We start from the raw sequence: 16,507 nt of genomic DNA on the forward strand, positions 1-16,507 counted from the left end.
TTATGATGGATAATGCCTATATCAAAAGATTAAAAATATATATATTCATCATTTTCATACGCATAGCATAAGTTTCTCTTCTCAAAATGCAATTACCTGTTTTTGTGTTCTATAGAAAAACTTTAGTTTCACAAAGACCAAGGTTATGGTCATGAATAAACTTTATTTGTTCCACTGGAACTACAGTGTAAGATAATCAGAGCTGGCTCCTTTTGCAGCAATCTCTTTAATAGCCTTTACATGGAGATGGATTGGACATGTCTTACAAATGGACGCAAACTCAATTCCTAGAGTGGTTCTTCGTTGGACACCTGATAGAAAAACAAGACACGACAGACCCAAGCAGACATGGCAAAGAACAGTAGAGGGTGAAAGATCAGACCACAGACAATCCTGGGCTTCTCTCCTGAGGATGGCCAGCAACAGAGAAGGGTGGGGAGCCTTTGCCGCTGCCCTATACGGCCAGGGGGTGTAAAGGGTTGACCTGACCTGACCTGATACACTGTATATCATATCATTGATTTTCAGCTCACAAATCATTCAGGTTTTAAGCACCAAGCCATTAAAGTTGTCATTGAATATTTTTGTGGGAAGAAGAAAGATTCACCAGAAGTGGACTAGGCCTGTAGTTACAATACCCTTACTTATTCTGTAAGTTCAGTGTTTTCCATAAGGGCTAGCATACTTTATGCCAAAGTTAGAAGCCCCATTTAAAATATTACACAAATATAAATGTACACAAAAAAGAAGAAACTGTAGTTTGTGGAATAAAGATAACCATGAGAGCTGTCTCTATTTGCAGCCACCTCTTCATAGTCTTCAGATGAAGTTGGTAAATCCTCCTATTGATGAGCAGTGGAAGCCCTGAAATGCAATAGCTCCCTCTTTAGACTACATGCATGCAGCACTTAATAGAAAAGGCAACGCTAGAAAATTGTTAAGTAATTCACTGCCTGCACAGAGTAGCTGCATCTTCAAGAAAATCAACTTATCATTCCTAAATAGTGGAAAGGGACATTCATTTTGCTAATAAAACAGTGGTACTACTGACAGAAAAAAACCCCAAAATGTCCATGATAGCAATGCTAAAAAGTCCATGAACTGCACTCATTGCCTCTGACACTTTGCTGTTGTTGTTGTTTTGAAGTAACAGACAATTACAAGTATACAAGCTTATCAGGTAACGAACAGGCATAATACAAAGCATCTACGATTCAGGTTTGATACCATATTTTATCCTGTCCATGACAGATGGTTATTCGTAAAGATACCTGCCAAAATGCTTCTTGCATTCAATTCTAACTCGATATCTTTGGTAGAAAGTGAAGGGCTCTCTAGATCAAAACCAAGTGCATCTACCAAAATCTTGCAATCCTGCTATCAGTAACACATGTTCATAGACACGTGCATGGAGAAATTATGCAAATCAGCCATTAGTCTTATTTTCATACACTCACATAGACAACTGCATGTACTTGCACTCACTTTGCAATCATAGAACATCTGGCAATGGGATGGTTTGGTGTGTTCCATGATAATTTGGGACAGCTTTTCAGATTGTGATGACATTATCAGACCCACCATTGTTCCAGAAAGGGAAACAATAATCTAAAAGAAAAATTGGACTTAAGTGGAAACTCAGGGATTGTAGCCTAGAACGAGGTGATGATTTGCAACTGGCATTTCAGTCATCATTTATTCTTAGATTTTGATGAACAGCTGCATAAAAATGGTAAGATTGGCATAGCTTAATGATAATGTCTATTTCTGAGCTACTTCCCAACTGCCAATCCCATGCAAACTGCAAGAGGCCATTACACTGGCATAGCAAGCTCACAAGCTATGCATTGGCTAGGAACCTGCGCTGAGAGCATTGCCCCCATTGTGATGTCATCATTCATGACTTCATACTATAGCTTTCTGCTCAAATCCGTTTCCATCACCAACTATACATTAAATATATCATTTTCAATTAGACATCAGTATCCTTTGTAGCTAGTGTCTTCTCTTTCTGAAGTGACATAGACCTACTCTGCGAGTTGACAATTTGGCACAAATTTCCTTGTGAGCTTAGACAAAAATGTGTTTATACCTGAGGGCATTCTCCCCCTCTTGTGAATACAGCCTAAACCTTAATTTTTACACCATTTACAAATAGTTGTAAATACATCGTATAAAAAAAAAGAGTTTTGGTGTTCAAGAAATGAAAACATTTCTCTGTTTATTCTTTTTTTTTATCACTGCTGCAAGAGGATAAAATACAGCCATGCACAGGCATGTGAATGTCATCGTAAGTTGATAAGAATAGCTAAATTTTATGATCTCACTTTTTTTGGAGACTTTTATAGAAGTCCTGGCAGAGATCTGAGTTCACTGGAGTTCAGAATCATACCGTACGTGAGGTGAAGTAATTTTTATCATAAGGCTTCATTACCTACTTAACGGTTTTTCAAGGTGTTTGCCTTTTTTTCCATGACTCTGCCATAATATGCTCATATATCTAATTATATTTTCCACATCCTACATAGTATCAAGCAGTAATTTTTTATCACAAGGTTACTGGCATAAATGTTAGATTTACTAAACAGTACAAGTAAGTATCTTTGCTTGAGGTAGATTAGTTTTTTTAATGGTAATCATAAAAGAATCAAATGTTGAATTTTATGTGAAAATAGATGTGCCAGTCAACTTTTTGACCTGACAATCAATTTTGATTCAACACCTACACTGTATTGTCACTTAAGGCAATCACAGGTGCTAGAGGCAACACATCACATCAGCGGATGGGGGAGGGGGAGTTGCAATATCTGAAATTTACCTTAACATTCCACAAATGCTATAAAATTTTCTAGTCTGAATGTGCACTAGTATTGATAGATAGCTGATAATACCATCACATCCACAAATGAGGAGAAAGAAAGAACACATCATAAATTTCAAAACAGCATCACCTATCAAACAGCCAATGATAATTCCCTCTTTACATGACAGTAGATTCAAATAAAAATCAATTTACCTACAGAGAATGTTCCTGGACCATTTCTTGTAAAACTCTCCGATAGGATATTGCTAGTCTTAACGATCAAGAAGACCTGCAATCCAGCTGAAGTGATGTTCAGTGGTTGACTTCTCAGGCTCACATTCATTCTGGAATATCAATACCCTGGCAATGCTGGCTCCCTCACATTTGCTTACCCACTATCCTGGTGTTAGGTGTGCTTTTCTCATTCCATAGGAGAGAATTGAGTTAAGGCTAATTGAATGCATTACCTCTGCACTTTCACACTTTCACGACCAGGGGCAAAGCAACATCTGCATTTGTACATCCTGAATATATCTTTTAAAATTTGAGCACACCACTGCAAAGAAAGTCAATGCTGACTATCATGGGTTAATTTATAATGTTAGAGAAAGGTACAAAGTACATTTACATTCTTTACTTCACACCCACATCACACCTACTACTACATAAACCAGATATGTATGACATTTATAAATTTGTATCCTCATTCAGCTTTTGGTGGAAGAACATCATTGTTACTATTTCAAATACATTCCATGCATATATGGGTCAGCTACATTTCATATAGCATTTTGTTCTGCAATGCAATATAAACTTAGTCCGAGACCTAGGCCCTGTTGTACAAAAAGATGCCATCAAACATAAGTCAGGTTTCAGCCAATCAGATTTTAGTATTCAGAGATTTATTTTGATTTTCTGACTTTTGGTTGATCTCAACTTTAGTGCAACAGGGGCCTTGGTCCCCTGTTGCACAAAAAGATGGCATAAGTCAGACATCAGCCAATCAGAACTGAGTTTTCTGACCTAGGTTTGATGTCAACTTTTACTCAACAGGGCCCTGGTGACATACCCTTCCAGACCGTGTTATCCACATGAGTTTGTCACATTCTGTTACTTACAAAGGCTGCGTTACATGTTTATTCAAGAAACATACCATTCATAAATCTGTGGGCATTATCTCAGACCCCATTTACACCAAAGAACTTGCGAATCCAAAGCCAGCCACAGTACAGCAATTATTTGGTGTAAAGGCATGTGGGCCAAATTGCAGTACAAATTGTGGGACTGGCCCGAGATGACCTCCAGAAGGTAGTCTTGGGTCTGCCTTGGGCCCGCCTGCGGCCCGCCTTTTGTTGATGTAAACGCAAGTACACTTAGACCCAAGTGCCAGGCCAAACCAACTTGGCTGTACTGTTACAGTAGAGATTGCTGGGTAAAAAAATATTATGTAGTATGTAGAGCACTACTACAACGGAAAAAAAAACAACAAACCAAAACATGTGAATGGAAACTTCACTCTCCAGGTGCGACTCGACAAGGCAGTGTACATGTACAAAAATATGGGGCCAAACACTGCAATGTAGGCAGGCCTGAGTAAAGGCTTCAGCACGCTAAGCACAGTAACAGCAAGATTTTTGCTAAGTTGCGCTGAAAGGAACCATGTCTGGTTCTGTTTAAAAAAATAATAATAATGATCATTCCATACAGAATCACCCAAATTTTATTCTTATGTCATAATCAAGAGCAATAAATCTCCAGTTGAAGATTGATTTTGTAACAAAATTATTCACTGGGAAGTGATATTTCAGCAGAACCAGACATAGTTTGACATAGCAAAAAGAGCGGACGGTTGCCGTTACCATGTGCTCAGTGTGCCAAGGCCTTAAACAGGGTTTCAGTCATCCCCTGCCACATACTCAGTACTCATCTCAACCTGATCCTGCTTGAAGCATTTGTTGGTACCTTGCCCAATGGATGTTAGTGCAGTCAAGTCCTCATACTTTTGATAGTCAATTCACAATAGATGTTTTGCATCTCACTGGTTGGTTTTAAATAGTATCTTTCTGCCAACCCCTTCCAACATGCCTGCATAATAATTCTGAGGAGCAGAGAGACACCTTGATAAAACCTTTCAAGGACCTGTTTTATTAACTTGCGTAGCAGTCAAGTTGGTGATCTGATACTGACATAAAATGATATGAGAACTAAACAAAAGCACAATGTGCAATGATACGCCATTTGATAGAAAGTCCTTCGGGCAATGTAGATTAAAAAAAAAATAGGAGGTAGTAAAAATAACAATACTGCATCTACCATATGCAAAGACTCTCACCTTTCACCATACCTGCAATTATTTTAGTGTTAGAAATGCGAGCCACATACCTGTGTAGATCCTAATGGTTTCTTCCCAGTCCTGCACAAACCTGTAAGTTGGAAAAGAAGAAATAGATGTTTCCTGAAATAATGCAAAGTACTTGTAGTGAAATTTGTCATTGTAAAGAAGATACCAAAAAAAAAGAAAAATGAATTTAAAGAAAACAGATAGCGGATGATACCTCTGGCTAATCACAGAGCAGGCACATTTTTCACATGGTGTACTGACACGTGCAAGCAAAATAACTGCTGCCTGTCTCCTCTGTTGATCTGTCTGTCTGTATCGCAGGGCTGCCAACTCTCACGCAATCAGCGTGAGACTCACGCAATTCAACCAATTTTGACTGTCTCACTCTGATAAACGAAATCTCACGCTAAACCCCCAAAATGGAATGTAAAAAATAAACATATCTCTAAATTCTCTGATATTCCGAATATCGATATGCCCATGCAAGCCCAAAGTTTCGAGATTTTCCTGCGCGGGTGTAAAGCTTAACCAGTAATAATCGTTTTCGGTTCGCGCGCAAAGACGAGCTATTCGATTACGATTGGTTTCTACCTACAGTTACGTGAACGTAGCTTGTACTTTTGGCAAATTACAGTACTACAATGTAGTACATGTATGGCTATGATGTGTGCTTTACATTGCTTTACATACAATGTACACAGACTCTGAGAGAATATGTTCGTACAGCTGTACGTACGTACGGCCGCACAGCAGGCCGCCGCACACACGTACCAGGCGCTCAAAGTATAGCAGCCCCGGCCCAGAGGATCTTTCTTTCATCACATTTAGATAAGAGTGAGACTTTCATTCCTTCATCGTACTGCTTGCATGTATGTCTGTATGTATGTATGTATGTATGTATGTACGTATGTATGTATATGTTCAAATCATGACTAAAGTATGCATCAGATTGCACCATGTAAAATGTAAAATTGTCAAAGCTCCCTACGGTGGAAGGGGGACACACCCCTTCCACACCACCCCCCCCCCCCCCCCCCCTTGGTCGCTTCGCTCCCTCGCAATGTCTCACTCCGAACTCTCACTCAAGGTTGGCAGCCCTGGTATCGTATGTCTGTCTCTTGTTTTGTTTTTTAGCTCTTTCACCTGACCTTGATACATATAGTCAACTACAAGCATAATGATGGCTGTTGATTCTACCATATCTGCATCTTCTCTAGTTTCTTGCAGGTGACAAGGTCAATATCCGCGTGACATAAGGATATGATGGTAGGAACACCTTGTAGTCATCCTTTTGCTGTGTCTTTTCATACATAACCACAATGACACGTGTGTCCACAGTGGAATTATCGTGGTATAAAATACCATGGTAATTTGTTGTCACCATTCTCGTCAGTAAATTACCACAGTAAGAGATTCAATATCACAGACTGTATTTCAGTCAGTACTGTTCTCATTCACAAAATACCATGGTATTTCTAGCACAAAAGTGCACCTCTCTGAGGTAAGCACTGTACATGCACAAATCTCATATGGGGAGAAGACAGGAAATGTGTCAAGTCACATGAGATGTACACTGCAGTGCTGTTGGTGGCACAGAGTGTATTTTGTGACATGATTCACACTCAAATCTTGCATGTGTATTTCACATGAAATTTCAATTTCCACCCTAGATACATTCACTTGTACCATGGTATTTTGTGAGGCATTTCATAGTGTATGTGTTCACATTTTGAAATACAGTCAGAAATACCATCCATATACCTAAGTGTGAATGGTCCTAACATTAAGAGGTCAACTCCTACTAATTGTGGCAGTGTCACAGTCCAGCAGTTTGCTCGCTTGACTGGTAATAGGTTGGCCCTCTGTTTGAGCTCTGACTACAATACTGTAATTCCGTGAGCATGGATATCTATCCATACTGCTTTTGCTCCTAAATGTATGTGAATGAATACCTGCCAGGGTACAAAGGCCCTGAGAAATATAATCTTCATTTTGCAACAAACAGCAAGAGGTGAATAGTCCCCAGAAACTGGTACCAATGTTATATATGTATAGTTCACCAATCAAAAAATGATGAACGCTTTCACAAAGCTGTGGAAAAGCGTTTTCTTCAAATGTGATTATCAGCACAACACTTTAACTACTATCACAATTAAGAGTCTGTGTTGAAAAACTCAAGATTCCTGATAGAAGACATTTTGTCAAGTACACAGTTGCAGCTGGACTGCAAATGCATGGCCCATCTTCAAGTAAGCTTAAAAGTACTAAAATAATCCAACCAAGAACAAAACAATATTTATTTCATTTATGAAACAAAATTGATGGTGGCTTAACATCAATGCTTGCATCATTTTAGTGACCCAACAACCAGAGTTATTTGAGGCCTGTCAAGCATGTAAGTATGAGAGGTACTCTGGAAGCTGCAAATTGTGACTGATCTTTGAATTCAATCTAGTTGTCATCTAAGAAAATACACTCAAGGTGTTATTATCAATTATACTGGTAACCTGTGAAAAAAAAAAGAAGAAGCTGGCTTTGTTGTTCTTAAAATGGATGTATCTAAATTTTAGAGTAAGAAACGTGAAAATGTAATTCTCATGCCCTGAAGTATTGATACAGACATAGTCTTACAAATCACCTCCAGCGAAGACAAGGTACTTTTAAATTTGTGCCTGCTTTAAATGATACACTTGAGACAGTTAGCAATATATTCACAGGCTCTTCAATTATCACTATTAAAAATCCCCTACAAAATATAAATTTATTCTTTAAAAAGTGAGTGATATTCATATATTACACTTCCTTACATGCTAAAAAAAGTAGTAAACATTGAATTCAGCTACTATACTAAGAGTAAATCAACATTAAAAAGGGGCGAGGAGTGACAGCATTTTTAAAATGTTGTATTCACCCTTTTATCCAGCTGAACCCAACAGTTAGATGTGCTAGATACAGCAAGAAAAGGGTGAATACAATATTTTTGAAATGCTGTAACTCTTCGCCCCTTTTAAAACGCTGATTTACCCTTTTCTTTTTAAGAGTGTACAAAGTTTGGAGAAGATAGTACCATACTGTCCAACAATGACAGAGCAATGGCAGGGATAGGGGCTATTTGGCATCCTAATCACCTTTACTCCTGATGCATTCCACTCAGGGTGGCTAAACATTCCAACGGGACAAAATGTTTTATACATCTGCTCCAACACTGACTGATGGAAAGCAAGCCATGACAATCCTGTATTCATGTTTTATCGGACACGTTCAGCACTCATGCTGCTAAAACAGTGACTGATGGTGAACAGGATGTGGTCACAACTTGCTGTTTGGTCTTACCCAACAAATGTTGTCATTTTGTGGAGTCAGTATGAGTTTCTTAATAAATAGTTGTGATATATCCTTATGAATTGTGTTTATCTGTCACATACAAAAAGCCAGAACTGGCCCGGGGGTACCTTTTATGGTTTACAATCACACATATAGCTCCAAAGACTAAAGAAGGCACAATTTTCTTGCTTAATTAAACAGAGGAAACTACTGGAGGTTCTAGCTTAAGTACCCTGATTAATATCTGGCCCACAGTCCGTCCATGCGGGAAAAGGATTGCCTTGTTTTGAGTTTGTCATCTACAGTTTAAAGGACAATGTCCTACCCAAGAAGTAAGTGACCTACTTTGGCATATTGATATTTGACTACCCTTGAGTGAGGGGAGGATAAAGAACTTTGAAGTTAGTTTACTTCAGAGGTACATTCACCAATAGTTTTGTAGTAGAAAATCTATTAACGAATGCACTGTTACCATCAAATCGGTGGAAAAAAAATCATAAACAGCTGATGATTGGGTAAAAAAAACCACCTATATTAAATGACAATGTATATGTACAATGTATGTGACTTGGTAAATGTGCCTATAGGTGTTTCCAAGCATGGACCTACAAGGTCCAATATGTTCCAAATAAGTTGAGAACCAAACTGCACCAAACTGAAGAGCATCAAATCAAACTAAAGAGTAGGAAAAAAAAACTGTTGAAAAGGGCTTTACATCTAATAGTGGTGAGCCACTGCAGTAAAAAGACAACTACACAGAGTGTTACACATGCTTTCCATCCCAATACGGAATGCCTCCAAGAGTTCTTGCTGCCTATTACGTATCTTTCACATATTGTTGCATTCACCCTGTTTAACAACAGCCTAGGCTTCTAATTCACACTGTGACTGCCCTGTCCTTTTTTTTTAATAGTTTAACATTATGGCTTGACATCCATGGCAATCATGGCCCATGATGTCTCCCCAGGTTGCCTCACGTCCACCCCATTTTGTCCATGTGCAGTGGCCTGAAACGTGACTGCCATGGCCACCAGAAACATGATGTTAACAAAGCACCAGCAATTAAAAAAACATTTATCCTTGGCTTGTTTTGCAAATCTATAATTATAAGAGTTTGCCCTAAATGCTAATATACAGATATGCCCTGTCGTGCAAACCTTGATGCAGAAGCAAATGAAATAAGGTTCAGGAATATTTAAGTTTTTATCTTGGGTTTGGTAAAACAAAAAACTAGATGTCTAAGAATTATCTTGAGTGAGACTGACAGGGACATAATAATGGATCACTTAAATCGTGTTTCTAAATGCTAAATTTTCAAAGTAAAGCAAACAAAATTTACAGATGTCAGACACCTTTCACCCTACATCTTTAAAAAGATTTTTTTTTTCCACATTTGAAAGCAAATTGCATTGTAAAACTTCACCATTACACCAAGTTTGCAGAATTAATGCACCTCCAAGAGTTTCCAGGAATATCAGATCTTGAACTGTGGACCTATCATTTTTCTGCAACTCTGATTTTCACAATCAAAAAGCCCCATGCACTCCATCATATCAAGTTTGGTCAAAAGCAGAGTGATGCTTTTTGTAAGCAAATACTGTAAAAGTGGATATTTTCCCGTGACTAATTTTTCGCGCTTGGCCGGGTCGGAAGAGTTTCGCGTGTTTTTAATTCCGCGGAATCAAGACATCACGCACAGGCACATATGGCAAGCAAAAATATTCGCGTGCTTTTATTTTCGCGCTAGTTTCTGGTTGCGCGAAATGCGCGAAAATTTGAACACCGCGAAAATTTCCACTTTTACAGTAGAAACCTTTACAGATAGCTGATAAGTTTAAATTCAATGTTTCAACAGCAACCTTGATGCAGAAACAAATGAAATAAGGTTCAGAAATATCACTCTTGATCTTGGTTTTAACATAGAAAACTAGATGTGTAAGAATTGACTTTCAATGAGACTCACAGGGACTTGATAATAGATCACTTCTGTACCACTGCTGCTTATTTCCATGTCAAACACAAGCTACCTTGCCAGCAAGCCATAACCAGGCATGCATGGTCTGTTATCCAGTGTTGAGGTATGGTCACAAGGTCAACGAAAATCCCACTCTGCGCTTCTTACTTATTGATCCCTGTTCCTCGGCTGAAACCGATGAATTATTAAATCAGTGCAAGTGAGAAGAAAGTGATTTCTTCCCTGCCCGTCTTCTTCTTTTCTGTCCTTTAAACATTTTGCCCCCCTTAAGCTCAAGCCAAGCCACACTGGAAATGGGTCTCCATGCCTTCCTATACCTCTCCAGGGACAGGGAAAGGAGTATTTCCTTACTCTCGCCTCTTTACAGGGCTGACTTCTTCTCAGAGACTTTGGTGGGGATGTCTATGGATAAAGCCTGGGTAATCAATAATGTTTGAGGTGACAGTCACTCTGCGACTTTTGTTTCCCTCTACACACCTCCTTTCTACCAATGCCTTGCGATAAACCGTGTGATACAGTCCTAATCAACCAAGTGATTTTTTTTCTCCAATTTCATCATAATTTTACCATATTTTTTCAACTTTCACTTCTATTCCAAAACCTCACTTCAAAGACAAAGTCAAAATTCCTTTACTTCTGTTTTTTTCTTCTTCTAAAATCAACCCAAAGAAAACTTTGGCTTCAGGGAACATATCCTTCAATGTACTTTCAAAATCAGGCAATCCATTTCTACATAATATAATCATTTCAAGAGTTCAAACACTAGTCAACTCTCAGTCTAGTCACTGTCCAATTAAAAAACAATTACAGTATGATGCAAATATAATCAACATGCATCAAAGGAAATTGGACGCCTTTCAATGAAAATGTCTAATCCAAAGCAACTGCTACTCATTAGACATGGAATCATATATGACTATATGACTCCAATATATGGTAATTCTCCACTTGAGATCACATATGACAGATCCAGTTTCTGTAAGTTTATTTGAAATAAAAGGGAGGAGGAGGGAACTGAGAAGCAAGCAAATGGACAGGTACATCAGGGTGGCATGAAGATACCTTACTACTATTAAATAAAAATGCATCTTGAACAAGCAAGAGGTATCAGACTATCATTACTGGTCAAATCTACTTAGGTATATGAAATACATGTTTGTCCTCTGTTTAAACCACCCTAACCTTGCTGTTTAACACAAACAAGAATGACAACTCAACTGCCCATGACTTCCAGATGGACAGATTGCTGCAGCACGCTTCCACCATGGTGAATATTGCACTCCACCCTCGAGATTTGATCATAAAAATTCATGGTCCTCATTGGAGTAGACAGTAGGTCCATTACATGGCATCACTCAGTAATATTTTGTCCCATTTAAACTCTGCAGTGGTTCCATTAGAACTTTAAAGCCTGTATTTCGTCTGCTAGCATGCTGTTTGCTTGCCAATATGCTTGTTGAACTTCTGTTAAGAATGCCAGATTAGAACATTTTCCACAACTGCTTTATTACAGTGTTTTTATCCTCTAACTGTTATCTCCCATCTTTATTGCCAGGCCTGCAATTAGAGTTTGAAATATTTCAAAATTGCTGGACATTATACCAAATGCTTGATATCTGAAGCCCCGGGCTAAAACAGTCACCTCTCCCACACACGTCAGATATCAAGGACATTGCTTTTATCAAAGTCAATGATTGCTTGATATGAATAGTGCTCAGATTGCTAAAATGTTTATGATTACACTCTCATGACATTTTTCACTATTTCAATATACTTTTCATCACGAGTTCAAATGATATGTTGAATTGACTGGATGTTACAGAATATCTTAAATCCTCAGTGCACATGTGTCTTTTTCTTTCATTTTATTCTCAACAAAGAAGCATATTTCATGTCAATTCTTTTTCATTCTATTCTCAACGAAGAAGTATATTTCATGTCAATTCATTATCAACTGCTGTATACAATTACAACAATAGACTGACAACTCTCAGGCAATAATTAAAACACCTATCATGATACCTTTTCAGTGTGATTCAGGGATGAAGACTGAAAATTTGGCAAAATGTGTCTACACTATGTATTATACTCAGACCACAGTATCATTCAAGTCTTACAGAATATATGGCTTGGACAGAGCCTCATTAAATATAGGCCTATCAAACAAAATTTTCTCATAAAGTGTTCTTTACACGATCATTTTACTAATACTGCAAATAACGTTACAGCTGTTTATGTCATAATCATTCTATAAAAAATCATGGTCTTATGTTTGTAAGAGTGAATACAAAACTCCAGTAATGATAAATTTGCTGTCAAAGGAGGCTTTGATTATGATATTACCATCAACTACTGCTATTGTATTGTCTCCTGTGTGAACTGTACTGTATTTTTTTCCAACCCTTACACTAAACAGTTGAGAGTCCCCACTAACATCAGACAGTTACCTCAAGCCTCCTCCCCATTATGTTATAAAATGTACTGATTGGAATCATGCTGACTTTCCTCTCACACTACAATTACAATTGCATGCACTGAAACATTATCATGCTTTTCCAAAATACAGCATAGCATTCATTTTCTCCAGACTGACAATTCCCCACGCAGTCTCTTCTCTCATCTTTGATACAAAAATTCATACATCTTTTCATGTTAATTGTTTGAGATTTGTTTGACCCATGTCACACCACAGTATGTACTAGAATAATGACATCTAGGCAGTTTGCTAGTCATGCTGTATCAACACCTAGCTTCGCAAGAGAGTATCAACAGTGGTGAACAGTATGTTACTTGGACTTTCGTCTTTTGGTCGGTCCACGTAATCATAGTACGTTCACCACTAAGTCTAGAAATGGTATAAAACAGTGTTCAATAGAATTTAAGGGCTGTTTGGTATCTTTTCTAATCAACAGCAGGCAATTTAGTTGAAAAACAACAAATTTTCAATGAACATCTATCATTTGACCTTCATATGTTAGTATACAGATGACACTCCATCATTATATACATTTGCCCCAAATTTTTCATTTGGAGCATAAATTCCAATAGGTTTGCTTTTTTAAAAAGCAATTTGGGGGGAATGCTATCTCTAATTAAAGTGTTATATGGGAGGGGGGAGGGGGGAGGTAATGCATACTAGAAGCACAAAATTACCTGACATCCCTGAAAAGTACCCTTTTATTGTGGAAATACCCACTTCTGATTCAAACACACCTGAATTATTATTGTGATTTAGAATATAAATCATTTCACATGCATGAACACTAGATCAAACAATTCTACACAATATACATCAGTACACGGTAAACATATGAACAAATGCACTAATTCCTTCTGAACAAATACCTTTAGTTGAAATAATTATATTATATTGGATGGAAATGAATGGGATACCAGAAGATATTGCACAGGTTAGGGCCATTACTGCACAAATCAAAGATGACTGCAATATTGGCCCTAACGAGTACAATATCCCTGTTATTCCTTAAACTACAGCCATCCAATGTACCAATATAATTCTATTACCTACAATAATCATTATCTAGGGAAGGCATAAACTGTACAAAAGTACCACACTTCTACTGGTCTTTGAAGCCAACTCTGCACTTCAAAAGGAGCAACTCAAACTTGCTAGTTGCTACATACTCAACTGCATAAGTAGCAACTAGCACAATGTTTGCTTGCTTGTGAATTGTCACAAGAGTTCGCGCACTCTGTACAGTAGCAAGGTGCCCGCGCAGCAGACAAGACAAAATATGGTGTATTATTGCACAGCCACTAGTAACAGCAGCCTATGGGCAATTAATATGTTGGCCTATGTGTTTCGTTTGATACGCTCTCGTATTGCACAGTGAAAATCGAGTGGATGAGAATATGCATTTTTAATGCACTGCTAAAATATCCTACATGGATGATAATGGAGCTTCCTATAAAACCAGAAATTTTTGTGTGCATGAAACTTTCATGAGGAGCCAAGATTCACAAGTAAAATGAATGCGAAGGTATTTGTCTACGCAATGCATTAAATGGTAGTGGCAATTCGCAGAAGTTTTATGCCACAAAAAAGGCCATCAGCCCCAATTCGCGAAAGTTTGATACCACAGCTGTTTGAGGTTTTACAGTTTGGTAAACGTGGAATTGATTTTTTGTAACGCAATTTTCAGTCCTTGATGAAAGAAACAAGAAAGACAGCACTTCTTTACAAGCACAACAGCTAACACATCATTTTAGCCTCTAGGCTTTCCTTGCCCCATATACTAGGTGCTGTGATATAACAAAGAAGTTGGTAAACACCACAAAGTAATGGTCTCATAAAAATTGTAGCCTGCCCGACACCCTTCTGTAGCTCTGTGTCAGAACATAAGTTGCACTCAAAGTCTTCTTCCACAACATACTGGCGTCCATCTTTATTATCATAATGAATATAGTTTTGACTCATGCAAAATGCACACACAGAATGATTGGAATAAATCCGTCAAACGTTTCCGTCCACGGGAAATAGTAAGGAAAAAAAAAAAAAAGGAGCGGCAAGAAGCCAGAGACAATGAAGAATAACAGTGGCATTTAGAGGTGGTAGAATTTCTCCCTGAAGACTGAACTCTACATGCATGAAAAATCATGGAATTTGGCACAGGCACACCACCCATGTTCATGGGAGGAGGACATTGGTATGCATCAGCATGATTTCTGTATGGATTTGAGGTCCAAGAAGCTTTGATGTGTGAATTCTCAAGCCCAGTGAGATATTCTCTCTACTGCACTGACTTGAGATATGTCTCCTAGCATTCCGACTTTCTGTCCCTAACAATCTTGTGCTATACTTTTCTCCTCTGCCCCTCTACTTTAACTCTTTCCAATGTTAACCCTGTAGCTGATATGTAGCATAACTAGCCAAAATGTCAATTCTGCATCACCTATGTCACGCAGGTTATGAGGAAGCAACAGTGAGACCAATGAATTATGAACAAGTAAAAATCTGTTTCCAAGCTATGAAATATGGGAAACAGTAAAACATTAAATGACACATAATCATCTACACCACTCATTGAAAGTATGTACAGTGTAGTAGCCTACACTTGTATGGATGTTAGATGAGCTCTACAGAAAAGACAGCTTGATTGATAAGGTTATTAGTCTGATAACAATACTGTGAACATGCAATAAAATGTATTAATGGTTCATTCAAAAGTGAAAGTCACATAGCTTGCCTTTAATGGCTAAACAAGAAGACATGTACACATTTTGAAGCACTGTAATGAGGTAATGGACTAAACTTTGAGGTATCATTCTTTTAAAGCCTTTTAATTAGATATATCCATGCATTATCTGCTTGTTAAGAGGGTAAATGCAAAAATCTCCATGAAAAAAGACTTCTCATTATGAACACTCATTCTTCATAGGCCCTACAAATTGGCTGATAACTGAAGGGGGACTTTGTAGACTGACTAATATTCACAGGCATTTTGTATTGTTGTTAGTACATGAAAATTGTAACTCATATTTATTCCTTTCAAATTGAGGATTACATAAATGCAATCTATTATGTTGCAGAAAATTGTGTTCCTTACTAGGTTATGTGCTTGCTTGTTAGTTTGTTTGTTATTTCTTCCCTGTTCTTGTGTTTTGTACATGATGTATTTCTGCTTGAAGCTCCATGAGCACCAAAATATGGACATGAGAGCTATACAAAGAGCCATTATTACTATTATTAATAATAATAGTAATAGTAATAATAATAATAATAATAATAATAGTGGCCACTTGTATAGCGCACAGGTCCACTTTTCAGTGCTCATGGCGCTTACTATTGTATTACTATTGAATACAAAAAGTGATCAATTGAATTTAATTCTTGATGTTAGTTAACATTTCAGGTGCTGAACCACTACAGTATACATTAACCCTTTTATACAACAAAATATTGCATTTCTCTCCGACTGATCAACTTTTGTACACTTTAGAGGTAACTAACACTATAATCTAATAACATTTTATAGCCACAAGGAATATACCATCTAAGCAATGTCTAAGAGTTCCAAAATAAGTTGGACAAGTGTCAAATGTT

The 16,507-nt window shown here is 37.7% G+C and overlaps 1 protein-coding gene across 3 annotated transcripts in view; it reads right to left on the bottom strand.

Annotated features, from left to right (window-relative positions):
• LOC139727117 (excitatory amino acid transporter 2-like) overlaps window positions 1–16,507 on the bottom strand; it is a 141,365-nt gene that overhangs the window by 87,765 nt on the left and 37,093 nt on the right. For all 3 annotated transcript variants that reach the window (XM_071638098.1, XM_071638097.1, XM_071638095.1), the window contains exon 2: window positions 5,186–5,226. The gene's annotated coding sequence lies outside the window, so the exon portion shown is untranslated. The remainder of the gene's footprint in view (window positions 1–5,185; window positions 5,227–16,507) is intronic.

Source organism: Diadema antillarum, unplaced genomic scaffold, assembly GCF_040938485.1.
Source record: "Diadema antillarum isolate AM-2024a unplaced genomic scaffold, OU_Dant_1.0 seq00000119_RagTag, whole genome shotgun sequence".
In the NCBI taxonomy this organism is placed as follows: Eukaryota; Metazoa; Echinodermata; class Echinoidea; order Diadematoida; family Diadematidae; genus Diadema; species Diadema antillarum.